An 18,919-nucleotide genomic window follows, 5' to 3' on the forward strand; every position below is an offset into this window, starting at 1 on the left:
GGGTGGCCAGATGGTGGAGGGCCTTGAATGCCAGACAGAATTCACACTGCAGAAAGCATCACAGGGCCCCATTGAGAACCCTCTGTGATGCCTTCTTACCAGTAAGATGGAGACTAGACCTCTTCGTGCGTTCAAGGTCTTGCCCACCAAAGCCACTGCATGGACCCCTGGTCGTTGCTTACTACTGTTTCCTAAACACATCACGTGTGGCCCCTTTGTTTATGGGGTTCCTCCCATCATCCATGGGCTTCCCTGATAGCTCAAATGGTAAAGAATCTGCCTGCAGTGCAGGAGACCCAGGCTTTGATCCCTGAGTCGGGAAGATCCCCTGGAGAAGGGAATGGCAACCCACTCCAGTATTCCTGCCCAGAGAAGTCCATGGCCAGACCATGGGGTCGCAGAGAGTCAGACACTGAGTGACTAACACTTTCACTTTTCTTTCCCATTGTCCAGACCATCCTCCTCTCTGCCCACTTCCCCACCGGTCAAGGCCCAATTCAGAACATAAATCCCCACCATCCCTCCACCCCCCACTGAGAAACATTCCTGGATTACCCAAGCCTCTGGTCACACTGCCTCTAAATCTTTCACACTTCGTAGTAATAGTATAAACAGTTCCTACCATTGCATCCCACTTTACAGTTGGTAATATGTATCCACACTCATTTACTTCTACTGTGATGGTGATATGAGCAATTGCTAATGCTCTTGAGTACTTGTTCTGAGCTAGACACGGTGCTGTTTTACAGACCCTCTCATTCACAACGCTGGGAGGAAGCTACTGTTATGCCCCAGAAACTAGGGCTCAGAAAGGCTCCTTGTCTTGCCCAAGGTCACACAGCTAGATGGTGGGAGAAGTCAGGAGTGTGCTGTTATCTGCAACTGAACAGACAGCACAGCAGCTCTTAGATGTCCTGCCTCTTCAACTCCACCCAAGTACCTCGAGAGCAAACTGCACATGTAAAAAGCCTGGAAAGGGTCCTTCCTCCCAGGGCTAGGGAAGGGCAGTGCTGGGCTGAGCAGGGGGCCCTGGACCCTGCACTGGCTGGCTGTATGACTTGGGGTGAATCAGACCCATCTGTGGTCCTGTTTCCCCGGGTCTGTGGGGAGGGGAGTGGGGTATCCGAGCTTCCAGAGCTCCAGCCTTCTGCAGTGTCCTTTGTGACCCTGGAAGGTAGGGGAGGAGACCACAGCATCAGAGCCAGAGGATGTGGTACGATGGGCGGCTGTGATTTTTGGCCCAGGCGCTGTCTGGACCAGCAGGCTCTGTAGTTAGCCACTGCCTCCTCCCCCTGAAGGAGGGAGGCGGCCTGGGCTGCTGGAGCATGGTCATTAACTGGGCCGAGACGACCCTGTGATTGGGAGCCGGCTGGGCCAGGCCAGGTTGGCAGGGCTGGAGGCAGGCGGGCCTGGTCACAGTGGGGTCACTGGCGGGGCAGCTGGCTGAGCAGCTGCCTCTCCTCCCTTTGCAGCCTCCAGGGCGGGACCCACGGGGCACCAGAACTTTGTCAGCCAAGGCTTGCCCTTCTTCCTGTGGTGGTCGTGGGAGTGGAGCAATCAGGAAGCAAGCCAGGCCTGAAGATGTCTCCTTCTAGAAGCTTCCAGGACTCCTCCTCTACAGATCCACAGCCCTTACTTGCCTGCTGTGGTCTGTGGATTGGGTTTATGTAGGTCTGCTTCCCTTGCTAGCCAGTTAGAAGCAGATTCTCTGCCACCCAATTCTCCCCCTGCTCCCAGAGTGCCTGGCACAGAGTGGGTGCCTCTACCCCGTCCCAGGAGAGCCAGTGCAAGCTGCCCCTTAGGCAGGTTACTCAATCCTTGTACCTATTTCCTTCTCTATAAAATGTCACCAGTAATCACAGTGTTGCAGGGGTTAAATGAGACGATGGGAGGCAGGTGCCAGGCCTGACACACAGACTCTGGCAGTGTGAGTCCCCTTGCCCGTCCCCCCAGTTGCTTCGTGATCAAGTGACTCGGTAAGAAGCTGATGGAAGAGCCCAGCCACTGAGGCTGGGAGGGAGGGTGTGCCAAGCAGCAGGGAAGGCTTCTTCCAGGAGGATGCTTTGCCACCTGGGGAGGACTCTGGAAGATCGGATTTGGAGAACTGCCACTCCCACCACCCTCCCAGTAGGTAGGCCAAGTTCTAGGCAGAGGTCAGGACCAAGAGGGATGTCCAGGGACCTGGTCCTTCCCAGACCTTCACAGCAGGAATGACCCAGTTGGGAGGAGCCGTCTGGAGTCCAGGTAGCAGATGCTGAGCAGAATGAATCCTTCCTTTAAGGGAAGCAGTGTTCATTTTGTCTCCCTCTCCCCTGCACACACACATGATTACATGTTACAAAACATAACATGACTGGAGATTTTGGTCCGTGAGGGGAATAGACATTCAACAAGTAAACACAGATACAAAACCTCCAAATTGTGAAGACTGAGCTCCCAAGGCAGGGGCCGATCCCATGGACATCTGTGGATGATTAGAGGGCAATGCTCAAATCACAGCCCAAGTGCACACTTTCTGGCCATGTGACTTGGGCAAGTGATTTAACCTCTCTGGGTCTCAGTTTCTCCATCTGTAAAATGGGCACAGTTATAGTTGTGGTGAGGATTAAATGCATTATTCATGTAAAACACTCAGAAAAATGCCTGGCACATAATAAGCACTCAGTGCATGTGTGCTGTTGTTGCCTGTATCTTGAGCACCTACCGGAGTCTGAAAGAATAGGTGCTCAGCATGGATGTAGGGAATGAGTCCCAGGCACAGGGCAGCTGCCCTGGATAATGAATGAATATGCGGCCTCCTCGGGAGGGGAGCACACAGAAGGGAGGGGAGCACACAGAAGCGGTGACAACACACAGTGTGGCGGAGGCCAGGGGCTGGGTTTGCTCAGGGCAGGGCAGAGATGGAGTCCGGAAGGGCTTCCTGGAGGCGGTGCTCCTGGAACTGCATTGAAAAGTATCAATTAACACGCATACACACGCACTCACCGGAGAGGTTCCTGTCCAGGAGGAGTCCCTGCCTGGGCAGACCCTGGGTCTGCTGGACTCCACAGGCCTCCATCTTCCCCCTGCCCCACGCTGTCTCGCCGGATCTGTGACATCCTGCTGGAGGGCAGCAAGGAGGCAGGTGGGAGAAAGTGTGGGTCGAGGTCTGAGAGCCTCAGCTCTTCCCAGGCCTGGGACCAAATCTCCAACGGAAAAGAATAAACAGGCCTTGCTTGGAGATCTTTTATCTTCTTGCTCCCAAAGCACACCCTCCGGCAGAGGTGGTCTTCCAGCGTTAATCCTACAGCTGTTTAGCTTTTGAATGAGTGAACTCTATGTAAAAGAAAAAAAGGCCTTGAAGAATTTGCCTCACCCTCCCACCCAGGAGGCTCAAAGAGAAACTTTTCTTCCACTGACAAAGGAGCCAGGACCCCCCAAGTATCTTTTAAAAAGTTCACCCCAGAGGCACCCTAAAATCAGGGTCCCCTCACACTGCCTGAACTCACAGCTGATGGTGGGCCCTAAGGACACGACCTTGGCCCTTATATTTTGCCTGGTTTTTGCCTCTCTTGTAAAATGAGGTCAGGGTAACAAAGCCCTTCTTTCCTTTATAAGGTGTGGGGTAGAAGAAGTTATAGTGAGCATCTGGGTCCATGGCTCTCAAATTTGCTGCACACACTAGAATCACTGCAGAAACTTTTAAAAGTCCTGCCTGGTCCCCACTCCTGGGGCAAGACCTACACAACAATAGTTTTTAAAGCTCCCCAGGTGACGTCAAAGCACAACCAAGACTGAGAACCACTTGGCTACCCTCTGCAGCATGCCTCCTACCGCATCCCCGGGTGATAGCCGTACATCCCTGAGACAAGGAGCTCGTTGCTTCCAGGGTATTGCCCTCCCTGGAGAAACAGGGACTGGAAAGACTTTGCAATCTGATAAACCTAGATTCCAACACCCCTCTGATCCCTGCTTGAGTATCTTCTCTGAGCCTCAGTGTCCTCATCTGAAAACAGAAATAACATCTCTCTCTGAAAGGACCATAGAGACCAAATGAGGCCATGTGCAGGAAGCACCAGTGTGGCACTGGCCATGCCAGCAGTGTGCCATAGAAGGTCACAGACAGTGGCAGAGCTTGCTGGACGCAGACCCTGGGCTCCCCCTGCATTGCTCTTTCTACTGGCCCAGCCACCTGAAGCTGGGTCTTGGAGACGGAGGCTGGCGTGGGGAGAGATCAGCAGCCAGTCTTGGGGCCCTTCCCATCCCCCTTCTCTCTAAGAGATAAGACAAGGCAGCAAGCATTTTGTCTTGCTTGGTTTTGTTTAATGGCCCAAGAGTCAAGCTCTCCTTAACAATGAAGCCTTGTCTGAATCTGCTTGTTTTTCCAACCCGGACACCCAGTTGCACCGCCTGCTTGGGGCCCCGTCCCACCTGGAAGAACTAAAGAATGCCAGAGGTTTTTTTTTTTTTTTCATCTCGGGGAGGGTACTGGGGAGACATTGGAGGCCTCTGTGTGGCCCTCACCAATAATTGACCCCATTTAAGTCAGCTGCCTCTGTTGAAAGCCAATCCAAGAAAATTATTTCAGGGTAGTTACCAGGATGGGTTTCAGAAGCAGAGAAAGTCGCATTTGAGCCCTGGCTTTGTCACTTACTGGAAATACAACCCTGGGAGAGTCATTTCAGCTTTGCTTTTTGAGCACCGGTATTCTCTTCTGTAAAATGCACAAATAGGATGTGCAACGTCCTTGGGGAGGTTCTGAGAAGTGAATGAAGTGCTTGGTGTATAGTTCACAGTGCCTAGCGTGTCATGAGTGCTCACACTGGCCGTGGCGGACCTCAGTGAACTCTGCCTCCTGCCTTCATGGCCCAGTCCTGCTCCCTGCTCCCAACCTGCTCTGAGTGCTGGCCCAGGCTGAGAGAGCGGAGGTCTGCACACTTAGTAACATGCCCCCTGCAAACCCCTATTATGTAATCATTTGTTCCATGCACATTTAGAGGGGACTCTGAGGGGGAAAGAAAGACTGCAAAAAGGGGTCACTGGCAACAGTACCTGGTCACCTCTGCTCTGGCTCAACAAGGGAGGGTGTATGAGCCCAGACTGAGCTGCTCAGACAACGGGGTGTGGCAAACCAGCAAAGGGAGCACAGCTGCAGGGGGCCGGTTCCTGCCCAGGGCTGCAGGTACCCCAGGAGGAAGTGGTCAGCTATCAGGACAGAGGCTCTGGCCCGCAGGAGAGGGACCCAGGTAACCCAGGAGCCCCAGTGGTGGAATAAAACTTCCACTCCCTTCTTTCCTCCAGTCTCCCATTGGGATTTCCCACTGGGTGAACCTCCCAGAAACCAACAGCAGATAACTCAACACCTCAGCCTCCAGGGGCCCCGATGCAAAGTGGGCTGGGCCCAGAGAGGCAAACAACAAACACAAGGCTTTCAGGTAAAACCTATGAGGTGTGCTGGACTCACCCTCCACGGGATGCGGTTTAGGGCTCATCTTTGATACTTGAGTTTATCCCTCTCAAAGGGGATCTCAGCCCGCACCCCAGAGCATCCCATCTTCCACAGTCTTCTCCGAGAGGAGTGCTGGGGGCACCCATCTTTCTATTTCTGCCTCACCAGAGGGGCCTGAGCACCCCTTTGAGACTGGTGCCCAGGCCCCTGGCCGCCATCCCCACCACTTGGCCCAGCTCCGCTGGTCCTCAGAGGACCTAGCTGTGAGTTTCCAGCGTGTGTCTCTGTCCCTTTTGGTCAGGAAGCATGGAATAGTGGTTAGAATACAGGCTCTAAAACCAGACTTTCTCCTGAAATCCTGACTCTGCCGTAATATGGCTGGGGGACTAACCACTGTGTCCCTTAACCTCCCTGTGCCTGGGTTTCCTCGTCTTTGAACTGGGAATAGCAGAGAGTACCTCACAGGGTTGTTGTGAGGATTGATGAGTCAATGAATGGAAAGTGCCTGGGACGGTGCCTGGTGAGCAGGAAGTGCCCAGGAAATAACGGTCTTTACCATTATCACAAATAAGACAGTGGGAGCCCAGAACTCACGATGTGGCCGGACCTTTAATGAGAGGACGGGGACCGTCACCGCCCTCAGTCTAGACTCTGCCCCGGTGACGAGGGCTGTGACCGTTCCCCATAGCCTGACCCCGCTGTGGACACTTACCTGTCAGTTACCTCCCCCCGCCCCACGTCCTCCCAGGCAAATCACGTCCTGTGAGAAGTAGCCTCTCGTTCTATTAAGGCTCAGTGTCCGAGAGCAGTCGCCAGTCCCCCGCAGATACCGAGGGATGACCATAATCAAATAACTGATTTAATGTGATAAATGTCTAGGGTGTTTTGAAAATCAAAATGGATATTTGTTTTTTTTCTGCTTGAGAATAAATGGCTTATTTGTCAGAAAAAAAAAGAAAAAAGCAGTTGGATGAGATGTCCCCAAGTTCTACCACCAAGTCTGCATGAAGAGCTGGGAGGAAGAAGACTTGGGTGTCACCACCCTGAAGAAGCCCCAAGGCTGGGGTGGCAGGGAATGGTTAGGGTGTGGTTCAAGTCTCTTCCTCACAGGGCAGGGCAGGCAGCTCTGAGCAGGATGCAAGCAAAAACACAGGAGCTCGGAAGAGAATGAGAGAAGCCGGGGGGCTTCATGGAGAAGGGGGCATTTGAAATGAATCTTAAAAGATAGGCTAGGAACTCTACTGGTCTGAATTGGGTGGGAAGGGTGTTCTAGGAAGAGGAAGCATAAGGCTCGGAAGCGTGGCCCTAGGGGCTGCAGCAAGCAGAGCGCGAGGAAGACGCTCCAGGCTAGAATGATGCTCCAGGGTGGAATGATGCTCTGGTGACACACATGGCCTCTGGAATCAGACAGACATGGGTTTGAATCCCTGCTCAGTTTCTCATTGAATTATTTCTTATTCTTTGACTGTGGGCAAGTGGCCTGGCTGCTCTGGCCCTCTGCTTCCCCAGCAGTGGAACAGGGCTAAGCCCTTCCAGGGCCCGGTAGTGACTCGGAGATTGCTGAGCGTGGCTGGAGGAGCCAGGCCTCCCCTTCACTTGTTGCTGCAGAGGAGGCGGGGACCTCGGGGCTCACCCTGGCCCATGCCTCTTCCCCCTAGGTCAGGCTGCAGGTAGCTTCCAGGGTGGTCTTACCAGGGACAGCCTTATCTCAGGAGTCAGGCAAAAGCTACGGGGAGGCTGGCGTCAGATGAGCTCAGGGGCATAGTCAGACAGAAGATGTATCGGGCCATATTGCGTGGAAAGTGTCTGGAGGCCTTTGGGGCGTGGCATTGTGGGGACAGCAGGGCAGTCCTAGAATGCAGAGCCCTCTCCTTAATAGCTGGCCACCACTGAGCACTCCCTCTTCTCCCGGATGGAAATCTCCGACAGACTGAGGAGGAGCAGCGAGATGCCAAGGGTGGGTGTGGTCGTGCCTTGATCTCAACCGGCTGCCGTGTCAGTCCTGGCTTTGCAGCCCAGCTCTGCCTCTTTAGAGCTTTGAAGACACTGGGTAAGTTACTTACACTTTCTGAGCCTCAGTTACCCACCTAGAAAGTAAGGGTAAACAGAAAAAAAGGGTAGCCACACTTACTTTCCAGGTCTGTTTTGAAGCTAAAATGAATTAATGGATGAGATGCGTGCATGCGTGTTAAGTCACTTCAGCTCTGTCCACCTCTTTGCGATCCCCTGGACTGTAGCCTGCCAGGCCCCTCTGTCCCTGGGCTTCTCCAGGCAAGAATACTGGAGTGAGTTGCCATGCCCTCCTACAGGGGATCTTCCTGACCCAGGGATCGAATCCACGTCTCTCATGTCTCCTGTATTGGTGGGCGGGTTCTTTACCACTACCGGCACCTGGGAAGCCCTGATGGATAAGACAGCATCTTGTATTTTAAAAAAATATTTATTTATTTGGCTGCTTGGGATCTTCCTTGCATCATGCGGATCTTTCATTGTGACGAATGGACTCTCTAGATGTGGCACTTGGGCTTAGTTGCTCCAAGTCGTGTGGATCCTAGTTCCCTGGCTGGGCATCCAACCTGCGTCCCCTGCATTGCAAGGCAGACTCTAACCACTGGACCACCAGGGAAGTCCAAGCATCTTGTATTTTAGAAGAGAGTCCACAACCACTTTTATCCTGTTTCCTTTCTACCTGCACTGTCCGTTTCTAATGCTGCCTCAGGAAGTTCTTTCTTGTGTCTAACTTAAGTCCACCATGCTGCAATTGGAACCTCCTTCCTTTTGTTGAGGCCTGTGCAGAAGCAGGCTAAGCCCATTCTGTACAGAAATGTGCCCATCAGTACCTTCAGTGAGTGAGGCAGGGAACAGCAGAGCAACTGGGTGCTGGTTTTCAACCTCTGTCTTGGGAGCCCAGTTGTCAATGGCCAGCGCCTTCTGACCAGCATGATGTGGGGGTGGGTGCCTCATCTTGACTGTTTTCACTGTTCTTCCTCTCTGGGTTTTATCCATGCTCCAAAACGGGGACCCAGGGGTAGTGGAGAGTGCTCTGGGCTAGGTCTCAAAGGCCTGGGTCCCAGCACCCACTTGACTCCTGACTTGCTGTGTGGCCTGAAGCCAGTTAGCAGCCTCTCTGGGCCACAGTAGGTCTATAAGGATGTCTGTGCCCAGGGTCCCAGATGTCTCCAGTAAAGATGGGTACAGTTCAGCTGAAGCCCCCCTTTCTGTTTCTCATTTACCTGGGCTCCCACCACCCTGGGAAGTAAATTAGGGTCCTGCTGATGGCAGTGGTGGTAGGAGCTGAGCTCACCTCTCAGGCTGGGGCTTCCGAGAGCAGGAGGGGCACGTTTAAGATTAGACAGGGAGTGGGGATGGGGGGATTCCTGGTGGGTAGGGCAGCACCTGCCTCCTCAAACAGGGATTTTGAGAGCCTGGATTTCCTCCTACCCACCTAAACTCATCCCACAAAAGGTCAGTTATATTTGTCGAGTCCCTCCTCCGAGCAGATCCTTTCCCACGTGAGGTCTGTCTACTTTAATCTCTCTTTTGTGGGTGGGGTAACTCAAGGCTCAGAGAGATGAGGTGACTGGCTTGTCAGTGGGACCAAGGAGCCACGGGGCTCTTGATTCTGCCCAGCCCCTACCCCCATTCACACCAGGCCTGGCATCTAGGTCCTCAGCAGAGGAGGGCCACAGGGGTTGTCGTGCGTGAGTCCGTTTCCAGTCTGGGAGGGCACTGCATGGGCTGTGGGAGGTTGCCCAGGGCTCCTGGGACTGCCCTTTCCCTGGGAAGAAGTTGGTCAAGGAGGTAGAGGGATCGGGAACCCAGGAGTTCTGGGTTGCAGCTAGTTCTCAGTGCTCCTGTGAACTTCAGTGTTTGTTTTCCTGGAGGATCAAGACTGATTTCTCTTTGGTTTTGATCACAGGATAGTTTACCTTTTACAAAGCAGTTTGCTATTCATGATGTCACCGAACCTTAGCGGCCATCTGTGAGAGGCAGCGTGGGACTTGCTTGGGAGGGCCAGAGAGGGGGAGCTCTGGAGTCAGGCAAACCTGGGTTTTAATTCTGCTGCTGCTGCTGCTGCTAAGTCACTTCAGTCGTGTCCGACTGTGTGACCCCATAGACAGCAGCCCACCAGGCTCCCCCGTCCCTGGGATTCTCCAGGCAAGAACACTGGAGTGGGTTGTCATTGCCTTCTCCAGGTTTTAATTCTGGCTCCCACCAACTCTCTGCCCTCAGGCATGTGAGTAACCAGCTGAGCCTCAATTTGCTCATCTGTAAAAGGGACAATCGTTCCCCACCACAAATAGCAGCAGCTGTCTTGCTGGCTGTGTGCATTAGATAAGATCTGTAACCACTGGTCCAGTTCCTGGTGCAGAGTAGTACTTTAAGTGATTTTTTTTTTAATCTGCCCCACTTTTTGGATGGGAATGTGGAGGCTCAAAGAAGGAAGGTCACTCGCCTGAGGTCACATGGTGACTTAGCTTGGTCCTCCAGAATTCCTGTCTGTGGCTTTTTTCTCCAACACCTCCTTCACTATCCTCAAGTGACCCAACACTTCATTAGTCTATCCAGGTCTTCAATGTGTTACACTGTCCGATGAGGCCTGGTATCCCTTCCCCCCAGCACCTAACAGCACTTATCTGGCACACAGTAGGCACTTTCAAAATGTTTGTTGGGACTTCCCTGGCAGTCCAGTGGTTAAAACTCCGTGCTTCCAGTGCTGGAGGGATGGGTTCCATCCCCAGGGAGCTAAGATCCCCGTGCAGCTGAAGAAAAAAAGAAAAAAAAAAAGTTTGTTCTGTGCATGAATATGTTGATAAGTTGGTATAAAAATGTAAAGTGTTAGTTGCTCAGTCGTGTCCGACTCTTTGCAATCCCATGGACTGTAGCCCGCCAAGCTCCTCTGTCCATGAAATTTTCCAGGCAAAGATACTAGAGTGGGTTGCCATTCCCTTCTCCAGGGGATCCTCCTGACCCAGGGATCGAACCCAGGTCTTCTGCATTGCAGGCAGATTCTTTACCATCCGAGCCTATTTTTTCAGGCAGCTAAGGCTTGTGTCCCTGAGGCTTCCTCCTACTTCCTGTTCCCTTTAAAAACAGCCGTCTAATAGTTTGGGTTGGAAACCTTTTCGAAAAGGAGTGATGGCTTCCTTTCCCTGCACGAGGCCCACTTGGTTAACTTCCTGGGACGGTGAACACTGACTGCTTTGCTCGGAGAGCCGAGACCGGCTGAGACCCCACAGGTTTCCTGCACCCCGTGACCCAGGACTGCTCTCTCGTTCAACAACAGTTTCTGCCTTTGTGGGTTCCTGACTCTTCTCTCCCTGCCCACACATCTGCCAGGTCCAGCACCTCTTTTTCCTCCCCTCTTGCCCCTGTGTGTATTTCCTAATTTGCTGCTCCTTCCAGTTGGGGACTGAGAAATGGGACAACTGAGCTTATTAGAATTGCTTTATTGATTCATTCACTCGTAGCTATTCAACTAGAAATTTTTGTCTCTGGGTCTTGCATCCATCATCTATCCATCCTGATTGAGGACCTCTGCAGTGGCTTGTGATCAATCAAGACATGACCACACCCTCCCAGGAGCACACACAGGTATATCATGATGTACACAGCACATGCTGGCCCAGGACTTTACAGTTTATAATCCACCTCTGCCTGTAGCACCACACTGCATTTTCACAGCAGCCCTGAGCATAGCATTATCTCTGTTTTGCAGACAATGGAAACTGAGCTCATCTGGAGGAGGTCCCTTGCCCAGTGGTCAGCAGGGAGCACAGAACTTCAGTGGGAATTCAGGTCTCCAGCCTGGCCTGTGACCTCTTCCCTCTCCTGTGCTCCGTTTGCAAGCCCTGTGATGCCCCGTTCATTTACTGCTTCTGTCACAAAGCTGGGGCAGGATCATCTGCCTCTGGATCGGCCAGCGGGGAGTGTGGGCTTGCCTTTAGCACACATACTAGTCCTGCAGTGGGCCTGGGCCCACCATCTGGTCCACGCTGCCTGGACTGTGCTCTGCGGAGCCCTGATTCCCTGGGATGGTTCTGGGCCCCAGGACGCGTAGATTTGGGAAATGTAAGGCCACATAGCTCAGAGCAGGGCTTCTCAGGGCCTTTACTGTGTTGATGTGCACGAGGGATCCCCATCCTGTGGCACGGGTGCCACCAGCCTTTCCCAAGCTTGCCTGAACACACGGCTGCTTTGTTGCAGAGCAGGGTCTGGGGACTGATAGCCTGGAGAAAACTCAGGGGAGAGCTGTTCTGTATACCCTCACTTTCCAATTTGACACAGAAGGCTTCAGCTAGAGCTTGTTTCTGCCCTGGGCAGCTTACCTTTTGAGAGTGGATCTGCGGGAGGACCGTTTAGCCCCAGGAAAGAATTGGTAATAATGGTGGAGTTTCAGGCAACAGGAGGAAGTGAATGGTGGAGATATTTTGATTCTTTCATCCACCAAACACAATCTCTCAGACGTCTCCTGGGTGCCAGGCGTGCAGCCAGCATTTGGAAATGCCAAGATGCGTCTGACTAAGAACCTTTCATTTCATTTCCTTGTGCCCATTAAGGGTTTTTAAAGAAAGACAAATACTAGCCCTAAAAGAAAGAAGTGTTTTTGTTTTTTATTGTTAGGGGTCTTCATGGGAGGTAGGTGGGTGATGCAGTTACTGCTGAGTTCAGTGGCTCTGTAGTCCCTGGTCCAGAGGTGGGTAAGGGACACAGTTCCAGGAACATTTACCCTAGACAGAGTTAATATTGCTCCCATATTACAGATGAGGAAACTGAGGCTCAGAAGTCAAGTTGCTTACCCATTTTCACACAGAAGGAGTTCCTTGATGTTGTCAGGAGTGAGGGGAGGCTCAGAAGAGGGAAGGAGCACTTCCCTTGGGCTCTGTTGGCCTGAGCTGGGCTCAGGAATCTGGAGTTAGTCTCTGCACAGAAGAGCAGAGGTCACCTGGGGGTTGGAGGAGTAGACAGGCTCTGGCCAGCCGGGAAGGCCATTCTTGGAAAGGCAACAGCCTGGAGCACAGGTACAGAGGTGGCAACCGGGTAGGTTACACCTTCTGGACCCTGTGTAAAGCCTGGGGTGATGGAAGCAGAGGGAGGAGAGGTGGGATGTTGGAGATGGGGCTGGAGAAGCTGGGCAGCTCACAAGGGTCCAAACACCAGCTGAGTGGGAGCACCTTGAGGGCCAAGCCATTCATCCCGGTGTCCCCAGCACCTGGCTGCTGCCCACCTGGAGGTTTGTGGACTGACTGGACTCTTCCATCATGGGATCTTGGACAAGTCCTTTCCTGCTCTGGACCTTGAGTTGCTCTTGCTCATGGTTGGGCTCAAGGTCACCTAGTATGTCCCTTCCAGCTCTGAAGGGCTCTTGGGAATTCTTGTCATGTGTGCTGGGGAGGATCAGACTGTTTATCCCCCAGCTTTGAGGTCTCCTGGGAAGCCCTAGTAGGGCAAGGGCCAGACATTTGCCAGGGCAGAGGTCAGGCTGACTCTGCTGGAGGAATTCAGTCCTCATTCTCTCTTACTTTCAGCATCCAGTCTGCTGAGCTCAGGATGAAGTGCCATGGTGTCCTCATGGTTGGCTCTTCTAAGGCCCCAAACTGGGTGGCAGAGGGGAGTTGAGCTAGATAGGGGTTGCGGGTTGCCTGCATGAAGCAGCTTGGTGCAGGATAGGAAGCTCTGCTGCTTCTGTGTGAAAATGGGTAAGCTACTTGACTTCTGAGCCTCAGTTTCCTCATCTGTAAAATGGGAGCAATAGTAACTCCCACACTGGGTTTCTTTGAAGATTCAATGAGATAAAACTTGTGAAAGCATATAGTAAACTGACCCTCGCCCCCCACAATCCCCCAGCCCTTTGGGGACTCACCCCTTTCCCAGAAGTGCTCCCGGGTGGCCACTCGCTAATCTCCGTGCAGGCTTCTGTAGGGTATACTTTATCCAGGCCAAAGCGATCAGAGCCCATGAATTATGTACATGTTGCACAGGCAGGCCAGGCCTGCGTGTTTGCACTCCTGTGTATGTGTGCCTTCTGACAGGAGGAAAAGCAGTGCTAGGTCCTGGGACCAGACACCACCCCTCCCAGCTGCACCCCAGAGGCCTGCAGAGTGTTGAGTCTGGCCCCTGGGAAAGGGTGGGGCATGTGTCAGAATGCTCCTTCCTCAACTTTTCTGTTCTGCTCACAGACTGGATTCAACAGGCTTGTCTTATCCCGGGGACTCTGGCCTGTGTCCCTGAGGGCAAAACAAGACTATCACCCTCCCTCCCCTCTGCTTCCCAGGAGCTGTCAGTGGGAGCAACTCAGGTCTCTGGTGTGGCTGCTGCTTTATTTCAACAGGGCCTGGGACACCCCTCTGGGGGGCCTGCAGCCTGTCACACGGAGTGCTTGGTCAAAGCCACCTGTCCAGGATGGGGGCGCAGAGGTATAGGGCTGGGCTGCACCTAGCCTCCATTCCCCAAGAGCTCTGAGGGTCCCTCTCAATGCCCTTGTTCCTGAGTGGCTCCCAGATGGTGTTCTGGCCCCACCAGGACTGGGGGTTGGAGGTAGACAACTGGCATCACAGATGTTCCCTCTGCTTCCATTGGCACGGGGTTGGGGGCAGGGGAGGGGGTGGGCAGGGAGAAGGATATAGTGAGGGGGCAGCATAGACTTAAGGAGTTTATTGAAAAGAGAGCCCAGTGGATATAAATATCTATTCTTTCCCACCCCTCCGGCTTAAAAAGCCCTGACACACCTGAATTCTTGTCCCAGCTCCACCCCTTACGTGTGCAACCTTGAATCTGTGACATGGTCAGTCTGAGGCTCAGCCTAGGCTGTAAAGCTTTTGAGGTTGGTGTGAGGTCAAATCAAACTACCCAGCAGGAGGGACACCTTCTGGTGCCAGGTACTTAGTAGGCCACTGATTTGCAGAAAGATTTAGTTCTAGCCCAGAACAAAGCAACTGGTTTTTTAGATACTTGGTCTGTGATCTCTCTCTAAGCAGGAAAGAGGAAATTTCTCTTAAGCTCCATAAAATGATCAGGGCAACTTAGATACATTCTCCACTCATGAGCCCAGCAGGGGAGGCTCTGAGTCACCTGGGCATTCTCTCTGGGATGGGGCAGCCCTGACTCTGCATTCTTGCTAGTGGCCTAGGGCAAGTCCCTGACCTCCTTGTTCCTGTAGAAGGAAGGTAAGCGACGCCTAACTCTCAGCATTGTGGAATTACCTATACAACTCTATTGAAGGATTTCCCTGGTGGTCGAGTGGCGAAGCCTGTGCTCCCAATGCAGGGAACCTGAGTTCAAGCGCTGGTCAGGGAACTAAATCCCGCATGCCTCAACTAAGAATTTCCATGCCACAGCTAAAGATCCCTCATGTTGCAACAAAGACCTGGAGCAGTCAAAACAAACAAAAAAAACACACTCTATTGGAAAGCAAAAAGCACCACTGATACATAGTGAGTGCAGGCCAGTGGCTCAGGAAGCCAAGGCTGTGTTTGTTCCCTGTTCTGGTGACCAGCAGGCTCTGTGACGCCAGCTCAGTGAGGCCTCGTTTACTTTCCTTAATGGGACAGCTGGTTAATCAGCCTCTGAGTATTTCTGACAAATGCCCCTGTGAACTGACCAACACTGGATCAGCACTCGCCAGACCTTGACACTCCTTGTGCTTAGCTGGCCAGCTTTGGGCACAAGGCCATGACCCAGCATCCCATCCCCTGATTCTCAGCTCGTCCCTCAGATGACCCGATGGAGCAGTTGCTGTGCTGGCGACAGAGAGCAGGACAGAGCTCTGCCCCTGAAGCCTGGTTCCGGGTGGGCAGAAAGAGAGGATTTAGAGAAGGATCAGTGGCGGGGACCCGGTCAGGGCATGGGGGACAGTTGGTGGGAACAGTCCTGCCTGGCTCTGTTACCAATTCCCTGTGCCTTTGAGCACTTGACCTTTCTCTCTCTGGGCCTCAGTTTTGCATCTGAAAGAGCATGTTGGGGAAGGTTGTCCCAGGAAGCTGTGAGCTAACATGAAGCAGTGTGAGTCAAGGAATGATCTCTGAAGCCAGCCAGGCCTGGAGTTCTCACCCTGGCTCCTCCACGTCCCAGCTTTGACCTTGGACAGGTCACCTAGCCTTTCCAGACCTGTCTGACAGGTGTATGCTGGTCCTGCTAGCCCAGGGCAGACACTGATAGTAGACGCCCTGCCCAGCAGTGTCTGGTGATAGTGGGCCTCAGGGCAGCTTTGGCCCATCCCCATCTCCTTTCCCTAGGAGGAAGTTCCCTAGGAACTCTTGCCCCCAGCAGATCTGGGGGGCCGCGGACTATTGCAGATCCCAGTGCTGAGTCTAGTGAGCTGTATGTGATGCTCGTGCCGGGGACTCCAGGATCAGGATGGAGCCAGCCATCCTCTGCCTCTTAAAGGGAAGGGTGGGGAGTGAGTACACTAAGCCCAGCCTCAGATATTCAACAGCACCTTGGAAACTTGGTCGTTTAGAACCATGGAATCTTTCTGTCCCCAACTCTTGGAAGCACTGAATCATGGAACCCTAGAATCTTGGCTCTTTGAAATCAAGACTTTGAGAAGCAGACTAGACTCAAAAGTAACCTCATGGATCCTCTGATTCACATCTCCCCCTAGCCCAGGCGACCCCTCTGTGGACCCCTGGTCATCCAGGGTCAGGGCGCCCTCATGCAGGCCTCAGGCTTGAGTCGGGTCACCAGGCTGCCTGCCACCTCCTTGTGGTCATGACTGACCCCAGGCCCATGCCCCAGGGGCTGGTAGCACTGACAGGCAGCTGGGAGGGAGTTTGGTGCTGCTCAGCTAAGAATAGAAGGCTTTGTGCGATTTAAGTAGCAGCCTGATCATACCAGGCCTCACAGCCAGGCCTCAGAGAGCTTAGGAAGCAGGATCTGAGGCTACCGTGAGTGCCCCCTGGGTGAGGGAGGGAGAGGGTGGATGGAAGGTGCTGGGGCAGCCACTGGGCTTCCCTGGGAGTTCTCTTCCATTTCCACGTGGTGATGATTTGACTTTTTCCATCAGGCGAAGCTCTTTGCTCCTCCCTTCTCCTCCCTGCCGCTGGCTGGGGAGCATCACTCAGCATTCCCCTAGGAAGGCTGAGGAACATCTCTTCTGGGAAGAATTCAGACAAACAAACCAGCCTCTGAGAGGAACAAACAGATCGATGAAAATGACATCGTCTGCAAAGAGAGCCGATGATGGCGGCCATTTATTAAGCACCTACTGCATGCCAGACCTTGGGCACAGCGTTTTGTGTCCTTGCCCTCTCTGACCCTCACAGAGGAGGTATCTGTGTCCCCGAAATGCAGACGAGGACACTGAGGCCCAGGTAGTACTTGGCTGAGCTGGGATTGGGACCAGGGACCGTCCCACCTTGTCTGTTCTGGGGACAGAGGATTCCTGAGTTAGGGGAGAGATGAGAGTCGGGGTTCTTGGAGAGAGCCCTGGGCATGGAGGGCTCTATCTCTCAGTGCAGTTGTGTCACTCCAGTACTGGATTAAGAGGTGGGATTGTGATCCTATCACAGCGTAGCAGGCACTGGCCCCTGTGTGTAGAGTTGGAATGAAACCAAACCCCTTCCTCTTTGAAGTGGGCAAAGGCTGCCTAGGGCAGGATCATGAGGCTGCCGCTTCTTTTTTAAATTTTAATATATTTGTGTATTTGACTATACCAAATCTTGGTTGTGGCATGTGGAATCTAGTTCCCTGACCAGGAATTGAACCCGGGCCCCCTGCATTGGGAGCTTGGAGTCTTAGCCACGGGACCACCAGGGAAGTTCCAAGGCTGCAGCTTCTGATTCTTGCTCTTTTGACCAGTAGTGTCCTGGTGCCCTTTTTGGCAGGTCACTGGTACCTCCCACCTCCCCTCCCTCTCACAGATTATTCCCAGTGAGAACTGGAAGGAATTCTGGGTAACCTTCTGATTGTACAGATGGGAGAACTGAGGCCTCTGAAGAACAGGGATGGCCCGAGGTCATGAAGTAAGTGGGCCTGGGAACATATAGTAGGTGTTCAAGAAATCCTTTCTGCAGGCCAGGCCAGTGCTTGTTCCCCTGTGGGGTGCTGCATCTGTGTGGAGATCGTGGGGGCCTGGAGTGGGCTGGGGTCTCAGCTGGATCCTGAGAGTCAGGAAGGCAAGGGCCAAAGGCCCCAAGCCTTTGTCTGTATGCCCCAGACTCATCTATGCTTGCCCCAGCCCTGCCCAACTCAAAAGTCCCCTCTTCCATGAAGCCTGCCTGGACTCTCCCCTCTAAAACCTCTCCTAATCTCCCCCTCTAACCCAAGAGTGGGATTGTGGTTCAAAAAAACCCATAACTTAAAATATACTATCTTAATCATTTATAAGAATACCATTGATACTCTTAACTGTATTCACATGTTGCACAGCAGGTCTCTAGAATGTTTTCATCTCAAACACCTGAAACTCTGTACCCACTAAATAATAACTCCTCATCCTCCCACCAGCCCTTGGCAACCGCCATTCTCCTTTCTGTTTCTATGAATTTGATTCCTGTAAATACCTCGTATAAGTGGAATCATGCAGTGTTTGTCTTGTTGTGATTGGCTTATTTCACTTGGCATAATGTCCTCATGGTTCATTCATGTTGTAGCATGTGATAAGATTTTCTTCCTTTTTAAAGCCAAATAACATTCCATCGTATGTATATACCACATTTTGTTTATCGATTTGTTCGTCAATAGATCCTTAGGTTGCTCCTGTCTCTTGCTGCTGTGGAAAGAGCAGGAGTTTTGAGGTTGAATGGGCCTGGGTTGGATTCCTGGTTTCCAGCACCAGTTGAGTGGTAAGTGTGCTAGTTGCTATTGGGTCACTTGATATTGTACCGGATTAAATTGCTGCAAGGATTAGAAATGGTGCACGAGAAAATGCCCCAGCATGCAAAGAGCCACCAGGGAGTGGTAGGGGGATTCATTCTTGTTATCTGCTTTCCTCCTAGGCACAGATCCCTTTGGGGGTTTGTAGGACCCACATACTGAAGTTCACCTCAGCCCCCATCCACCAGACCAACTCAGCATCTGGTGAGTCTTGAAACAGTGTCACTGGAGGTGGCCTGGATGGGAGGGGAGTTTGGGGGAGAGTGGATCCATGTATACATATAGCTGAGTCCCTTTGCTGTTCACCTGAAACTATTATAACATTGTTAATTGGCTCTACCCCAACACAAAATAACAAGTTAAAAAAACAACAGCAGCAACAGTGTCATTGGAGAGCACCTGGGACCAGGGACTTGTCCTAGTTCACACAGCTAGGCCTTGGCCATGCCAGGGTAAGAATAAGGCCTCCCGCCTCCCAGCCTGGCACCTTCCCATTGCAGGCTCCAGGATCCGCAGGTCTTGATCTTAGGAGGCACTGGCTCTCCAGGATTGATCCTGCAGCATGCAGGGCTGAGGGAGGTGGGGAGCAGGGAGGCAGACATCTCAGGCTCATCCATGAAGGGCAGAGGTGGGTGGCATCTGCCAGGCTTCCCTCATTACCGCCTTCTCCAGGTG

General features: G+C 52.7%; 1 protein-coding gene across 4 annotated transcripts in view; it reads left to right on the plus strand.

Moving 5' to 3' along the window:
- GDPD5 (glycerophosphodiester phosphodiesterase domain containing 5) overlaps nt 1-18,919 on the plus strand; it is a 91,498-nt gene that overhangs the window by 4,006 nt on the left and 68,573 nt on the right. For 3 of the 4 annotated variants that reach the window (XM_027562875.1, XM_027562871.1, XM_027562870.1), the window contains exon 2: nt 18,367-18,448. The exons of the other annotated variant lie outside the window; for it this stretch is intronic. The gene's annotated coding sequence lies outside the window, so the exon portion shown is untranslated. The remainder of the gene's footprint in view (nt 1-18,366; nt 18,449-18,919) is intronic. 4 annotated transcript variants of the gene reach the window in all.

The sequence above is a fragment of the Bos indicus x Bos taurus genome, chromosome 15 (genome assembly GCF_003369695.1).
Source record: "Bos indicus x Bos taurus breed Angus x Brahman F1 hybrid chromosome 15, Bos_hybrid_MaternalHap_v2.0, whole genome shotgun sequence".
In the NCBI taxonomy this organism is placed as follows: domain Eukaryota; kingdom Metazoa; phylum Chordata; class Mammalia; order Artiodactyla; family Bovidae; genus Bos; species Bos indicus x Bos taurus.